Source organism: Ovis canadensis, chromosome 14 (genome assembly GCF_042477335.2).
Source record: "Ovis canadensis isolate MfBH-ARS-UI-01 breed Bighorn chromosome 14, ARS-UI_OviCan_v2, whole genome shotgun sequence".
Lineage (NCBI taxonomy): Eukaryota > Metazoa > Chordata > Mammalia > Artiodactyla > Bovidae > Ovis > Ovis canadensis.
This window is the reverse complement of record NC_091258.1, coordinates 72,586,474-72,602,704: the sequence shown is the minus strand read 5'-3', so window position 1 is coordinate 72,602,704 and position 16,231 is coordinate 72,586,474.

Below are 16,231 nucleotides of genomic sequence, written 5' to 3'. Positions count from 1 at the left end.
TACCACAAGGCTGTATATTGTCACCCTGTTTATTTAACTTCTATGCAGAGTACATCATGAGAAACTCTGGACTGGAAGAAACACAAGCTGGAATCAAGATTGCTGGGAGAAATATCAATAACCTCAGATATGCAGATGACACCACCCTTATGGCAGAAAGTGAAGAGGAACTGAAAAGCCTCTTGATGAAAGTGAAAGAGGAGAGTGATAATGTTGGCTTAAAGCTCAACATTCAGAAAATGAAGATCATGGCATCTGGTCTGATCACTTCATGGCAAACAGATGAGGAAACAGTGGAAACAGTGTCAGACTTTATTTTGCGGGGCTCCAAAATCATTGCAGATGGTGATTGCAGCCATGAAATTAAAGGACGCTTACTCTTTGGAAGAAAAATAATGACCAACCTAGATAGCATACTCAAAAGCAGAGACACTACTTTGCCGACTAAGGTGTGTCTAGTCAAGGCTATGGTTTTTCCAGTGGTCATGTATGGATGTGAGAGTTGGACTGTAAAGAAGGCTGAGTGCCGAAGAATTGATGCTTGGAACTGTGGTGTTGGAGAAGACTCTTGAGAGTCCCTTGGACTGCAAAGAGATCCAACCAGTCCATTCTGAAGGAGATCAGCCCTGGGATTTCTTTGGAAGGAATGATGCTAAAGCTGAAACTCCAGTACTTTGGCCATTTCATGAGAAGAGTTGACTCATTGGAAAAGACTCTGATGCTGGGAGGCATTGGGAGCAGGAGGAGAAGGAGACGCCAGAGGATGAGATGGCTGGATGGCATCACTGACTGGATGGCATCACTGACTGGATGGACGTGAGTCTGAGTGAACTCCAGGAGTTGCAGGCAGGATGAGATGGCTGGATGGCATCACTGACTGGATGGACGTGAGTCTGAGTGAACTCCAGGAGTTGGTGATGTACAGGGAGGCCTGGCGTGCTGCGATTCATGGGGTCGCAAAGAGTCGGACATGACTGAGCGACTGAACTGAACTGAACTGGGTCACTTTGAGCTCCCCCTCAGGATGTGAGGGAAACATGCACTGGGTACAGTAGAGAGGAGGAAGCTGGTGGATTCCGTGGACCAGAGGCACTGCTGCGGCGGGGCTCCACCTGGCCATGCAGGCAGGGGCGGCCGGCCTTCCCAGGTCACTGTGTCGTCCCATTACACTTTTAAGGCAAAAGCTTATAACTTTGGAGACCAGTATGTTGCAAACTAGGATACGTCCTCCTAACAAGTAGAAAAGTTTCAATAAAGATTTTATTTTCCTTTTTAAAATTTTTTGAAATTACAAAAGTATGACAACACATTTACATGAGGCTTTGAAAGTAGTTACAGACAGGTCCACTATATTACAATTTTTTCAGTGGACAAATTAAGATTTTTAGTTGAAATTTCAGTATTAAACTCTCAAAAATTAATAGAATGGACAGGAAAGTAGGATATACTAGACCTGAAAAGAATTGTGAACCAATTCAACCTAATTAAGACTTATACAATTTTCACACAAGAGCAGGATACAAATTTTATTCAAGTTCCCATAGACTATTAACCAGGAGACACTGGAACTTCGCATAAAACAAGCTGCAAAAGTTTCATGGCCTAAATAACGAGTATTGAAATCATACAGGGCCTGCTCTCTTATTACTGTGAAACTATGTGAGAAATCAATACCAAAAGGTATTTGAAAGTAACCCACATATTTTCAAGTGCAATAAATAAATAAATGGTTTTATCAGCAGGTTCTTGCCTGTCCTGCTCCTGCGATTCAGAGGTTGAGAACCTGGGTCTCCAAAGAGTTCCTGTAGGGCAGTGGTTGGATGCAGAACATTTCCTGCCATTAGAATAATTTAACCATCTTAAGAAAACAAGAAATTTTTCTGAATTTCTCTCTGTACTGCAAACTAAAATAAGAAATACAAAACTATGCCTGGGGAAAACATGCCATTTTACAGTGACATCCTGTATCACAACTTTTCCTCTTTGTTCTTCATTCAGCTGGAAGGCCAACCTCCACATAGCTCAGTTCCAGAGACACAAGGTCAAAACCTACAGTCTGAGAGTGGAGGACTAAGGTATGTGATGGGAACTTCCGTCAGTACCTTTTTTTTTTTATTTTGAAATTGAAAAAGTTTACTAACCATTGCTTTAAAAAGAGCAATTTTCATTGATCAGTTGCTAAGTCAAATCTGACTCTTTCCAGCTCCATGAACTCCAGCACACCAGGCTTCCCTGTCCTTCACTATTTCCCAGAGTTTTCTCAAACTCGTGTTCATTGAGTGGGTAATGCCATCCAACCATCTTATCCTCTGTCACCCTCTTCTCCTGCCCACAATCTTTCCCAGCATCAGGGTCTTTTTCATTGCATCTTCTCTTTGCATCATGTGGCCAAAAAGAGTAATACATCTTTAAAAATTGATGAAAACCACATTGTTCCTTTAGTACACATTCTAAGCTTCTACTGCTCTCCACACAACAGGCCAATAATTGAGAGACAAGTTGCTGGGGCGGGAATAATGGCTTTATTCAGAAAGTCAGCAAACCAAAAATATAGTGGACTGTACCTCCAAAACCATCTTATCTGAGTTAGAACTTTTTATACTAAAAGAGGAGAGAGTCAAGTCAAGTCAAATTCCTTTGAACCTAAGGAATCAAACAGTTAAGTAACAGAGCATTAAAGTCCATCAGTAAGAGTTCCCTGAGAAACCTCAAATAACATCAAGGAATTTGAAGGGCAATGGAAGGCCTTAAAAGGTCATTGTATAGGGTCACTCCTCAACCCCTCCCCCCACACACAATATCAGTAATCTTATTACTATTTAAATCATTCCTGTGCTAGGATAGAAAAAAATTACAGCTACACATATATTTAAGATATAATTTCAACTGTTAAAAAATACAAAGCTTATTTATGAGATGATGTTCTGTAATAAAACCATGGAGTTGCATATCCATGCACACATGCATGCACATGTAAATACACAATTGACTGAAATGAAGAGTTGCCTCTTGTCACATTTTTAAATCATTTTCCCATGATCACTTTTTAGTCATATGTATTTCAGCATCTCTGGGGCCATGAAAATGAATCAACTGTACTTAAGTGTGTCAATACTACCTTTTTTAAAAAAGCTTGTTTATTTATTTAGGTAGTGCTGGTCTTTGTTACTTTGTGTGGCTTTTTCTAGTTGCACTGAGGGGGAGATACTCTGTAGTTGTTGTGAGTAGGCTTCTCACTGCAATGGCATTTTTTGTTACAGAGAACAGGTTGTAGGTGAAGTGCAGGCACAAGGCTTCTGTAGTTGCAACACATGGGGTCCTAGTTTTGGCTCACAGGCTCTCGAGCATGGGCTCAGTAGTTGTGGTGGATCGGCTTAGTTACTCCCGGGCATACAGAATCCTCTCCGACAAGGGAGATCCAACCCATATCCCCTGCATTGGCAGACACATTCTTATCCACGTACCAACAGGGACGTCTCAACTCTAATACTATATTAGTTTTTAAAAAAGAAAAAGTAGTAGTCATATAAAAAAATATATAGAATACGTTGAGTCCAATCTCTATAAAATACCTGTCTTCACAAATAATATGAGGGCATCTCTCTTGGCGCAATGGTAAAGAATCCACCCGCAAATGCGGAAGACATGGGTTCTGCTCCAGGATAAGGCCACATGCCTCGGGGCAACTAAGACCAAGTGATGCAACTACTGAGCCTGTGCTGTAATGCCCAAGAGCCCAAACTACTAGGCCCACGTGCTGAAACTACTGAAGCCCAAGCATCATACAGCCCATGCTCTGCAACAAGACACCACAACAGGAATCGCATGCACCAGGACTAGAGAACAGCCCCCACGGCTGGCAACTAGAGAAAAGACCAAGCAGCAACAAAGACCCAGAACACCTAAATAAATAATTTTTCTAAAAAAAAAAGAGATTTTATCCGCAGTTAATTTTAGGTATGTAGTTATTAACCAAAACCAGTTTATTTGCTAATTCCACAGTAAAACAATGAAACAAGATTAATAAATTTGGGGACTTCCCTGGCAGTCCCGTGGTTAAGACCTCGCACTTCCATTTCCGGAGTTTCAGGTTCAATCTATATTCAGGGAACTAAGATTCTGCAAGCTGCACTATGCAGGTATCCTGGAATGTGACATCAAGTGGGCCTTAGAAAGCATCACTACGAACAAAGCAGGTGGGGGTGATGGAATTCCAGTTGAGCTATTTCAACTCCTGGAAGATGATGCTGTGAATGTGCTGCACTCAATATGCCAGCAAATTTGGAAAACTCAGCTGTGGCCACAGGACTGGAAAAGGTCAGTTTTCGTTCCAGTCCCAAAGAAAGGAAATACCAGATTGCTCAAACTACCGCACAAGGAAGCAACAGTTAGAACTAGACATTGAAGAACAGACTGCTTCCAAATAGGAAAAGGAATACGTCAAGGCTGTATATTGTCACCCTGCTTATTCAGCTGATATGCAGAGTACATCATGAGAAACACTGGGCTGGAAGAAACACAAGCTGGACTCAAGATTGCCAGAAGAAATATCAATAACCTCAGATATGCAGATGACACCACCCTTATGGCAGAAAGTGAAGAGGAAGTAAAAAGCCCCTTGATGTAAGTGAAAGGGGAGAGTGAAAAACTTGGCTTAAAGCTCAACATTCAGAAAACTAAGATCATGGCATCTGGTCCCATCACTTCATGGGAAATAGATGGGGAAACAGTGGAAATAGTGTCAGTCTTTATTTTTCTGGGCTTCAAAATCACTGCAGATGGTGACTGCAGCCATGAAATTAAAGGACGCTTACTCCTGGGAAGGAAAGTTATGACCAACCTAGATAGCATATTCAAAAGCAGAGACATTACTTAGCCAATAAAGGTCTGTCTAGTGAAGCCTATGGTTTTTCCAGTGGTCATGTATGGATGCGTGAGTTGGACTGTGAAGAAAGCTGAGCACTGAAGAATTGATGCTTTTGAACTGTGGTGTTGGAGAAGACTCTTGAGAGTCCCTTGGACTGCAAGGAGATCCAACCAGTCCATTCTAAAGGAGATCAGTCATGGGTGTTATTTGGAAGGACTGATGCTAAAGCTGAAACTTCAATACTTTGGCCACCTCATGCGAAGAGTTGTCTCATCAGAAAATACTCTGTAGCTGGGAGGGATTGGGGGCAGGAGAAGGGGACAACAGAGGATGAGATGGCTGGATGGCATCACCAACTCGATGGACATGAGTGTGAGTGAACTCCGGGAGTCAGTGATGGACAGGTTGGCCTGGTGTGCTGCAATGCATGCAGTTGCAAAGAGTCGGACAAAACTGAACTACTGAACTGAACTGAATCAGTCCATCTTAAAAGTGATCAGCCCTGGGTGCTCATTGGAAGGACTGATGTTGAAGCTGAAGCTCCAGTACTTTGGCCACCTGATGCAAGGAGCTGACTCATTTGAAAAGACCCTGATGCTGGGGAAGATTGAGGGCAGGAGGAGAAGGCAAGGACAGAGGATGAGATGGTTGGATGGAATCACTGATTCAATGGACATGAGTTTGGGTTCAAAACTTTGGAAGTTGGTGGTGGACATGGAGGCCTGGCATGCTGTGGTTCATGGGGTGGCAGAGTCAGACATGATTGACCGACTGAAGTGAACTGAAAAGACAAGGAAATAGAAACAGCAGAGGATACATCCCCAAATTGGCTTCTGACCAACATCCCGACTGGAACAGCCCTGGGAAGTCCCAGGACACAGCACATCTGGAGTCTGAATTGGGTAAAGGTCCCCTGTAGCCTGTCCACTTCATGGGTGAGGCTTTAATACGGCAGTTCGGGGTTCCTGCTTATCATCCCAGGATACAAACTGATATCATCCCTCTGTGAGCAAACAGCAGCTCTGGTTTCACCTTCATGCTATTTGTTTTGTCTTATGAAACTTGGATGTTCCTAAGCCTGGGGCTGGGTTGGTCAGAGCCTCTTTGAACAATCTCAAAGGTGAACAATCTCAAGATTTGTGTGCTAACTTATCTATGGTGCTGCAAGCCTTGCACTCACAGCAGGCAGTCAGGGTACTCACAGTCAGGGTGTGTCCAGGCAGGTTGGAGGCAAGCACAGAGGAATGCACTGCTTTGTCTTGAAGCCTAAACAGGACTATTTCTTTAATTTCCCTAACACACTGGTGGCCGCATGGTAAAAAGTTAGCTTGCCAATGTCGGAGACATGGGTTCGAACCTTGTTCTGGGAAGATCTCACATGCCAGGGAGCAACTAAGCTGAAGGACAGATACTGAGCCTGTGTAGCAAAACTACTGAAGTGTGTGTGCCTAGAGCTGGTGCTCCACAACCAAAGAAGCCACTGCAACGAGAAGCCATGCACCCTGCAAGCAGGGAGTAGCCCCCACTTGTCTCAAATAGAGATATGTCTCAAATAGAGAAATGGCCATTCAGGAAATAGACACCTAGTACAGCAAAAAAAAAAAAAAAAAAGAAAAGAAAAAGAAAAAGAAAAAAACAACCAAAACGGCTTGCCTTTGTCTCTGTGGGCACTAAAGCACCACTGGACGGTGATGTACATTTCACAGGTCAAAGAACAGAGCAGGAAGTTGAAGAGAAGAAAAATCTCCTGTGAGAGTTCACAAACACTAAATATCTGTTTTCTCACAGAACTCTTGCACTTCAAGAGTTTCCCAAACACAGTGAATGGTGTGGCTTCCTCTCTGTCCTTGTGACAGCTGACCTGAAATCACATTGTTAATCCTTTCCCATTCATCTGATTTTCTGCTAAATATCACCTAATTCTCCACAATCCAGTGATCTTTCTTGTGCTACAAAAATAGAGCTATGATTTAGGTCAGAAGCAGAAATTCCTATTCAGAAGAAATGTCATACTTGGCTTCTTCCAGAATCCAAACTTTCTTTTTTAAAAATAAATGCATTTGCTATCTTTAATAATTTTGTTTATTCATTTACTTTGGCTGGAGTGAGTGATCCTTGATGCTTGGACTTTTCCCCAAGTTGGGCAAGTAAGGGTTACTCTCCAGTTGCAGTGTTTGGGCTTCTCATTTGCTTTGGCTCTTCCTGGGTGCACGGGCTTCAGTAGTTGTCCAATGTGGGCTCAGTCATTGCAGCTTCCAGGCTCTAGAATGCTGCTTTAGTAGTTCTGGCCCACGGGCTTAGCTGCTCTGTGATGTGGGATCTTCCAGACCAGGGATCGAACCTGTGTCTCCTGCACTGGCAGGTGGAAAATCCCAGCTCTTTTGTCAGTCAAGAAATGAAGACATTATGATGGACAGAAAAATATTTCACAAATTACTAATTGCCTCCTTCTGAATGCACAGGGAACAGTATAGTATGCATCAGGTATCTAGTTCCTTTACAAGAGTTACTGAACCAAGAACACAGGGGTATAAAACAGGCAACTGGATATTTCAAAGTTTGATATCAGCTTTATAAACACTCAAGCTCTGAAAAAACTCCTTGTGTATCACACAGTGGGCAGGTCATCAGAAGGAAAGACAGGTTTGAACTCCCGATGCCAAACACAAAGCCTTACATGTCTGAGTGAACAAGGTTTTCAGCTCAGTCAAGAAAAACAGGGCTCCCAATAGACGGCGAGGGAAAATGCAGAGATACCCCAAAGTAGACCCCTACTTCAGAGGGAAGTGATCCTCATCCACAGACAGCAGGTTCCTGAGGGTCTCTGGGCACTGTCCAGACAGTCCCACTCCTCAGGAGTGAAATCTATGAACACATCCTTGAAGGTCAACTGTGCCTGAAATGAAAACACATTTCACCAATGGGCCCTGAGGAGGGTTCTTATTTTCACAAAAAAGGAGAAATGAGACAGGTAAGGTCGATTCAGCTCCAGAAATATTCTGATACATACATGCAAATCTATATGGAGCAGATTGTTGCTCTCTAATTTCCTGTTTTTTCATAAGATGATGATATCCTCCAATCAACATGAAGTCATCATGGGTATGGACAAGACATGAAAAATATACAAATTCCAATCAACAGTGGGTCGTTGATGCAGAAGTGTTACGTTCTACACACTGAGTGACATTCACTATCTAGCTGAGTTACAGCAAGACTGCTGTCTTCAGAGAGGACAAAGTCCACAGTGGCTTTAAAAGAACACAGACTGTGATGAGGATGGCATCATCACACCGATGAGAGGTGTCTCAACACTTCATACACACTAAGCATTACTCTAAAGACTTTACCCATATGAACTTGTCATCAACAAAACAGCAACAGTAGAGAAAGATCTGTGTCCATCTTACTGGGGAGAAAGCTCTGTCACTCTAATAAATAGCTCCCATCAAACAGTTAAGAAATGAGGCAACAGCACCTGAGCTCAGGAGGTTGGGAGAGACAACTGAACCTAAGGAATCAAAGAGTTAAGTAACAGTATAAAAGACCATCCCCAGAGAGTTCCCTGAGAATACCCAAAACAAGTTCAAGGGAGGTGAAGTGCAATGGAACAGCATAAATAGTCACTGTACAGGGTCACCCCCTCAACCCCACCAACCCACACAATGTCAATAGTCTGACTATTATTTACATTATTCATGTGGTATGGTAGAAAATATTAAAGGCCATGGAATATACACTTAAGATACAACTGCAACTGCTCTAAGCATAAACCGTATTTATGAGATGGTTTTGTACTAAAATCATGGAGTTACATATCCATGCACTTGTGCATGCACAAGGAAACACACAATTGATTGAAACAAGAGTTGTCCATACAGGACATATGGCCATACAGCTTTTTCCTTTTGTTCAATCAAAACTTAGTGAGTATCAACTCTGTGTCTCTAACTGGGAGTACAGCAGTGAACATGACAGAGCTTACCATCCAGCAGCCAGCTGGCCAATTACATCCATAATTTTAACATCACTATTTTTATATGTGCTCTGAAACAGGCCTGGTGCTAAGAGAAGATTCAACAGAAAGTCTTGACCTACATCGAGAAGTCAGACAAGGTCTCTGTGAGGAAGAAACACTTAGGGTTGGCAAGGTGGAAAATGGAAGAGTTTTGTAAGCAGAGAGAAGAGCCTGAGTGCTCTGACACGGAAAGATATTTACTGAACAGAAAACCAGCCAGTGTGACTGCAACGTGGGAATGAGGACGGGATAATGACAGGTAGAGGCTGATTTCTGCAAGGCGTATAAATTGAAGACATTATTTCAAAAGCAACTGGACATGACTTAAGAATCTGCAGGAGGAAAGTTAGAGGTTTAGGTTTGTTTTTCAGCAATCACTCTGCTATATGAGGAGGTTGATGTTCAGTAGGCTCAGTCATGTCAGACTCTATGCGACTCCATGGACTGTAGCCTGCCAGGCTCCTCTGTCCATGGGATTCTCCAGGCAAGAAAACTGGAGTGGGCGGCCGTTCCCTTCTCCTATATTTTGGCATCTTTGGGACATTAAAAGTGAATCAAATGTAAGTTTGATTCGGTAAGTTTGTTAACATTCTATTTCCTTTTTACAGCTTATTTGGTTTGTTTATGCTGGGCCTTCGTTGCTGTGATCCAGCTCTCTCTACTTGTGGCTGCAGTGCATGGAGTTGTGTCTGCAGTGCCCAGGCTTCTCATTGCAGTGGCTTCTCTTGTTTCGGAAGACAAGCTCAAGCATGCGGGCTTCAGAAGTTAAGGATTCTGGGCTCCAGAACACAGCCAGAGCAGTTGTTGGGCATGGGCTTAGTTGCTCTGCGGCATCTTCCAGGAATTGGGATGGAACCCGTGTCCCCTACATTGGCAGACACATTGCTATCCACTGTATCACCAGGGAAGTCCTCAACATTATCTTATACTATTAAAAACATAAAAAGTAGTACAAGCAGAAAATAATACAGAAAATACTTTAATGCCAATTTGTATAAAATACCTGTATTTAAAAATAATATGATGGTGTCCCCGGTGGCTCAGTGGTAAAGAGTCCACTGACCAATGTAAGAAACACAGGTTGTTGCCTGGTCCGGTAAGATCCCACATGCTGAGGGGCACCTGAGCCCGTGAATCTCAATTCCTGAGCCAGGGCTGTAGAGCCCAGCAGGTGAAACTACTGAATCCAGCGTGCTCTAGAGCCTGGGCTGCAAGACAAGAGAAGCCACCACAATGAGAAGCACGCAAACCGCAACCAGACTGCTCACCGCTCTCCAGAACTAGGGAAAAGACACTAAAGCAATGAAGGCAGAGTACAGGAAATAAATATATTTAAAAAATCATAATGTGATTTTTATCATTAATTTTAGGTATGTACTTATTAACAAACTCCAAATCTTATTATTTTATTCCACTAAGAAAATACTGAATCAAGATTAGTAAAGCTGGAAAATTCCCTCATGGTCCAGTGATAAAGATCTCTCACTTCCACTGCAGGGTTTCAGGTTCAATTTCTACTCAGCAAACTAAGACTCTGGAAGCTGAATCATGTGCTCAAAAAAGAAAGAAAAAAAAAGTAGTAAGTCTGATTTCACAGTGTAAATTATATGGTGTAAAGAAACACTCCATATCCATGACATCTCTTTCTGAACGTTCCATTCCATTCCCAAACACTTAAGTTTTCAAGGAGGTGTTCATTTAGTTTTAAATGTCCTATAAAAATTCAGAACTGATTTCCCCTCATTGGCCTTTTTGGAAGATTTTACCGTGTACTGTACATATTAATACCTGAGGTCCACCTACAGCTTCTTTGCCCTGATTGACCTAGAGCAGACAGCGCATCCACATGGGCCTTAAGCAGCACCAAGACCCCGTTTCCAACCCATGGGTGAGAAGCCCTGCCCAGGACGGTGCCCAGGGGAACCTCCTCACAAGGCCAGGTCACTAGGTCATGGGGAGATGGGATCTAAGTGTAGAGGACAGGCCCTGAGGGAAGGCCCCAGGTAAGTGTGCATGTACAGGAGTCAGACAGGATACTTCAGAGTCAGACATGATTAGTGAGTCCAGAGAAGGGCATTTCAGGAAGGCAGTGTGAGACTCCACTGAGAATATGACCTTACCGGAGAAAGAGCCATGCCTGACTCCTGTTCTTTCCTCTTCTGCACTTCTTCATCCATGAGTCTTCACAGTTCTCTCATGAAAATGGAAAACATACTGTTTAATGCTTAGGGTCAACACATTCCCTTCCTGAACCCCAACAACACACACATGGAGGCCCTCACCATGAGGAACGGACAGTCCTCTGTGCCCACTGTCTCAGGAGGGATGCAGGATGGTCAACTCCCATAGAGAGACCGACTTGGGACATTCCCATACTTTCCAGTGGATCACACTTCCCTCCTGGGAGGCCTTATGTACACAGAAGCAGGGGGCACCTCCGCTCACCCCACGATCCCCTTCAGGTCACACAGCAGGCCCTGGTCCAGCCCCACTCAGAGCAGAATACCCTCCCCTCCCCCAGGTCTTGATCTCAGTCTCAGAAGTGGAGACTAAGAGCCCTGGTGCTCAATGCAGGATCCAGATTGGAATCATCCGCAGCCTGTACACATTCCTGGGGCGAGGCCCCACATGAAATCTTGAGGAGTGTGTCTTTTGGGGGAGGGGTACAAAACATGCCCGGGCAAAATGCCTCATGATCTCATGTGAGGCCTGGGTTGATTACTAGTGAATGATTAAGGCCAGGCCGCCTCCCACTTTCTTATTTTCCAGTTTTACTGAGACCAACGAGAAGGGTTATGTGTACATATAACATACACCATGTGATCATGTGACACCTGTACCCTTTGAAATATTTATCACAATCCACGAACCAACACATCCATCACCTCCAAATGCCCATGGTCTGTCTGTGTGTGGTGAAAACACTGACGACAAACTCTCCTGACAAATTCCCAGCATGCAGTAACAGAATAGGATTAACTACGGTCAGCGTGCTGCACACACCTCCACAGGATGCACTCATTTTACAACTCAAAGTCTGTACCACCCTTCAACCAACATCTCCCGAACCTCCCCACCTCCCAGCCCCAGATAACCACCATCCCACTGTCTGGTACTAGTGAATTTCACTTTTTTACATTCTCCATATAAGCAAGCACATACAATATCAGTCTTACCCCGTCTGTCCTAATTCAATTAGCATAAAATTCTCTACATTCATCCAAGCTGTCCCAAGTGACAAAAATCTCCATCTACATGGGAAAGGCTAAGAAACCCTTCCTCAGTGATCAGGGCAAAGAAATAGAGGAAAACAATAGAATGGGAAAGACTAGAGACCTCCTGAAGAAAATTAGAGATTCTCAGGGAACATTTCATGCAAAGATGGGCACAATAAAGGACAGAAATGGTACGGACTTAGCAGAAGCAGAAGACATTAAGACGTGGCAAGAATACACAGAAGAACTGTACAAAAAAGATCTTCATGACCCAGATTACCATGATGGTGTGATTACTCACCCAGAGAGAGACAGCCTGGAATGCAAATTCAACTGGGCCTTAGGAAGCACCACTACGAACAAAGCTAGTGGAGGTGACGGAATTCCAGCTGAGCTATTTCATATCCTGAAAGATGATGCTGTGGAAGTGCTGCACTCAATACGACAGCCAATCTGGAAACTCAGTAATGGCCACAGGCCTGGAGAAGTTCAGTTTTCATTCCAACCTCAAAGAAAGGCAATGCCACAGAATGTTCAAACTACCACACAATTGCACTTAGCTCATATGCTAGCAAAGTAATGCTAAAAGTTCTCCAAGCCAGGCTTCAACAGTATGTGACTGTGAACTTCCAGATGTTCAAGTTGGATTTAGAAAAGGCAGAGGAACCAGAAATCAAATTGCCAACATCCAATGGATCCTCAAAAAAGCAAGAGAGTTCCACAAAACATCTACTTCTGCTTTATTGATATGACAAACCCTTTGACTGTGTGGATCACAACAAACTGTGGAAAAATCTTAAAGAGATGGGAATACCAGACCACCTGACCTGCCTCCTGAGAAATCTGCATGCAGGTCAAGAGGCAACAGTTAGAACTGGACATGGAATAACAGACTGGTTCCAAATTGGGAAAGGAGTTCATCAAGGTTGCATACTATTACCCTGCTTACTTAACTTACAGAAAAGTTAAAAAGTGTGCTCTTAACATGCAGAGCACATCATGCAAAATGCTGGGCTGGATGCAAGCTCGAATCAAGGTTGCCGGAAGAAATATCAATAACCTCAGATATGCATATGACACCACTCGTATGGAAAAAAGTGAAGAAGAACTAAGAAGCCTCTTGATGAAAGTGAAAGAGTGAAAAAGTTGGCTTAAAACTCAACATTCAGAAAACTAAGATCATGGCATCCCATCCTATCACTTCATGGCAAATAGCTGGGGAAATAGTGGAAACAGTGTCAGACTTTATTTTGGGGGGCTCCAACATCACTGCTTATGATGGCTGCACAAATGAAATTAAAAGACACTTGCTCCTTGGAAGAAAAGCTATGTCCATGACCAACCTAGACAGCATATTAAAAAGCAGAGACATTACTTTACCAACAAAGGTCTGTCTAGTCAAAGCTATGGTTTTACCAGTAGTCATGTATGGATGTGAGAGCTGGAGTACCAAGAAAGCTGAGTGCCAAAGAATTGATGCTTTTGAACTGTGGTGCTGGAGAAGACTCTTGAGAGTCCCTTGGACAGCAAAGAAATCCAATCAGTCAATCCTAAATGAAATAAATCCTGACTATTCATTGGAAGTATTGATGATGAAGCTGAAACTCCAATACTTTGGCCACCTGATGCAAAGAACTGAGTCACTGGCAAAAACCCAGATGCTCAGAAAGATTGAAGGTGGGAGAAGGGATGACAGAGGGTGAGATGGTTGGATGGCATCACCAATGCGATGGACATGAGTTTGAGTAAGTTCAGGGAGTTGGTGATGGACAGGGAAGCCTGGCATGCTACAGTCCATGAGCTGGCAAAGAGACAGACATGGCTGAGCAACTAAACTGAACTGAATATGCCGTTACAAATAGGTGTGTATATTTTCCTGGGTTACCAATGAGGACTTCCCTGGGAGCTCAGAAGGTAAAGAATCTGCCAGCAATGCAGAAGACCCAGATTTGATCCCTTGGTTGGAAAGATCCCCTGGAATAGGGAATGGCAACCCACTCCAGAACTCTTGCCTAGAGAATTTCATGGACAGAGGAGCCTGGCAGGGTACAGTCCCTGGGGTCACAAAGAGTGTGACATGACTGAGCGACTCACACTTACACTTACATGTTTTCAACCTGGATCCTGGGGCTGTTTAATCAATAGAAATAGTTATGAGACCAGAGGGGAATTTCAAGAAAGGCTTTACTGGGACTCTTGCTGCAGTAAGGAGAGACAGAAAAAGAAGTGTGTGCCCCTGCTCCTCCCAAAAAGTGGGGTGAGCTGATCCCTTTGGTTAAGGTGGAAGGAAGCTGAGGTGATCTGCCCCGCCTCGGGCCCCCCGCTGGTGCTGTGAGCAGGGATCACGGGAAGTGACCTGATTTTGCTTCTGGAGCCTCAGAAATCAAGCTTGGTTTGTGGTCCTTTTACTTATTGTTCAGAATTGCTGCCCGCTCATGAATGTGGGTATAGTTTCTTTGTTCAGTTACACTTTCTTTGTGGTCTGTTGCCTGAGAAGACGTTCTTCCAGGTGCAAGAACTGCAGGGAAAGGTCCCAGGACCCAGCCTGTCTCATACACACATCACGGTTTCATCATCCACTCGACTGAGAACAAACATTCAGGTTCTTTCTACAACACATGGCTGTTGTGAATCATACAGTATGGGCTACAGGAGTGCAGGTTAGTCCTGCAAAAATACTGATTTTTGCACAGGACTTCCCTGGTGGTTCAGTGGTGAAGAACCTGCCTAGCTCTGTGGGGGTTGTGGGTTCAATCGCTGGTGGGGGAACTAAGATCCCACAGGCAGCGGAGCGACTAAGCCCGAGCACCACACTAGAATTTCAGTGCACTGAATCCAAAGATCCTGAAGGATGCAGGTGAAGCCAAATACATAAACAGTTTTTAAAATTTTCCTGTTGTTAGCTGCATAATTAGAAGTGAGATTGCGCGATCCTATGCATGTTCTATTCTTAATCTTTGGGTAACTCTGTACTGTTTTCCATGTACCATTTGCATTGCCTTCAACAGTTTACAACCATTAACTGTACTGTGCACGTACATGGCAGACGCCCGATTTCTGTAAAGATGATGAGAGAACAGTAGAGGAATCCGCTGTGCTGGCAGCAACAAGTAGCAGCTGCGTCATCTCCAGAATAAGCCTCTGTACTACAGGTTGCTGTGGAGCTGATAATCCTCGGATTCTAAGAACAAGCCTTCACTGCATCATGTGAAACTTCTGCCATCAAAGCTGTGGCCCAATCATTACCCTCTGAGGCTGAAACTTCCAAACCTGCATCTGGGCCAACACACCCCCCAGAGACCTAGTAATAATCCACCCGTCCTGCTATGCAATCCCCAGAAGATTCCAAGCCTTAACAACTCCTGTGTTAATGATGGAATAATATATACGAAGACGGCCAAACACCGACCAGACTCAAGATATCATATCAGGCACAGTGACCCCAGCAGCCCCAAACTGTCATCACCAAAATATAATACAAGATCAATGTGTAGGCTGATGCACACGCCCCAGTGCAACTTCACCATCTTCCAAGGAACACGCCAACTTCTCTTTTTTTGCATTCCACCTGAAATCTTCACTAGCAACTCAAACTAACAGAAAAATTATAGGTAAGCCGCAAAGTGATCTCTGGAATTTTAATGACAGTTATTCTAAGGGCCTGATTCTAGCCCTCCCTAAAGACCCCCACAGAATCCACTGTGTGGAGGGGGTGCTATGGGGCACCTCCTGGATCCCAAACCCCTTCTCTGCGATCACTGTGCCCATCCTCCCGCACCCGGACCTCCCTGTGGGCTCAGCTCAGGCCTTGATTCTAACACACTGCAGGGTAAGAGTCCTCAACCCACTTCCACTTCCTTCCTTCCTCCACAGGTGTGATCATGTGTTTCCCAATGAAACGCAGTCATGCAACCCTCAGTCACAGCATCTGTGTCCCAGGGAAACTGAGCTAAGACACTATGGCATGCCCACCATTCCACACAGCCCACAATTGGCCATAAGCCCACATCCAGGTCCTCCAGGTAGAACTGAGACCACCTTTGTCAACAGTTCCACACACCCCGTGATCCCACAAGTATGAATGTCTCTCTCTCTCTCTCTCACACACACACACACATACACACACACACC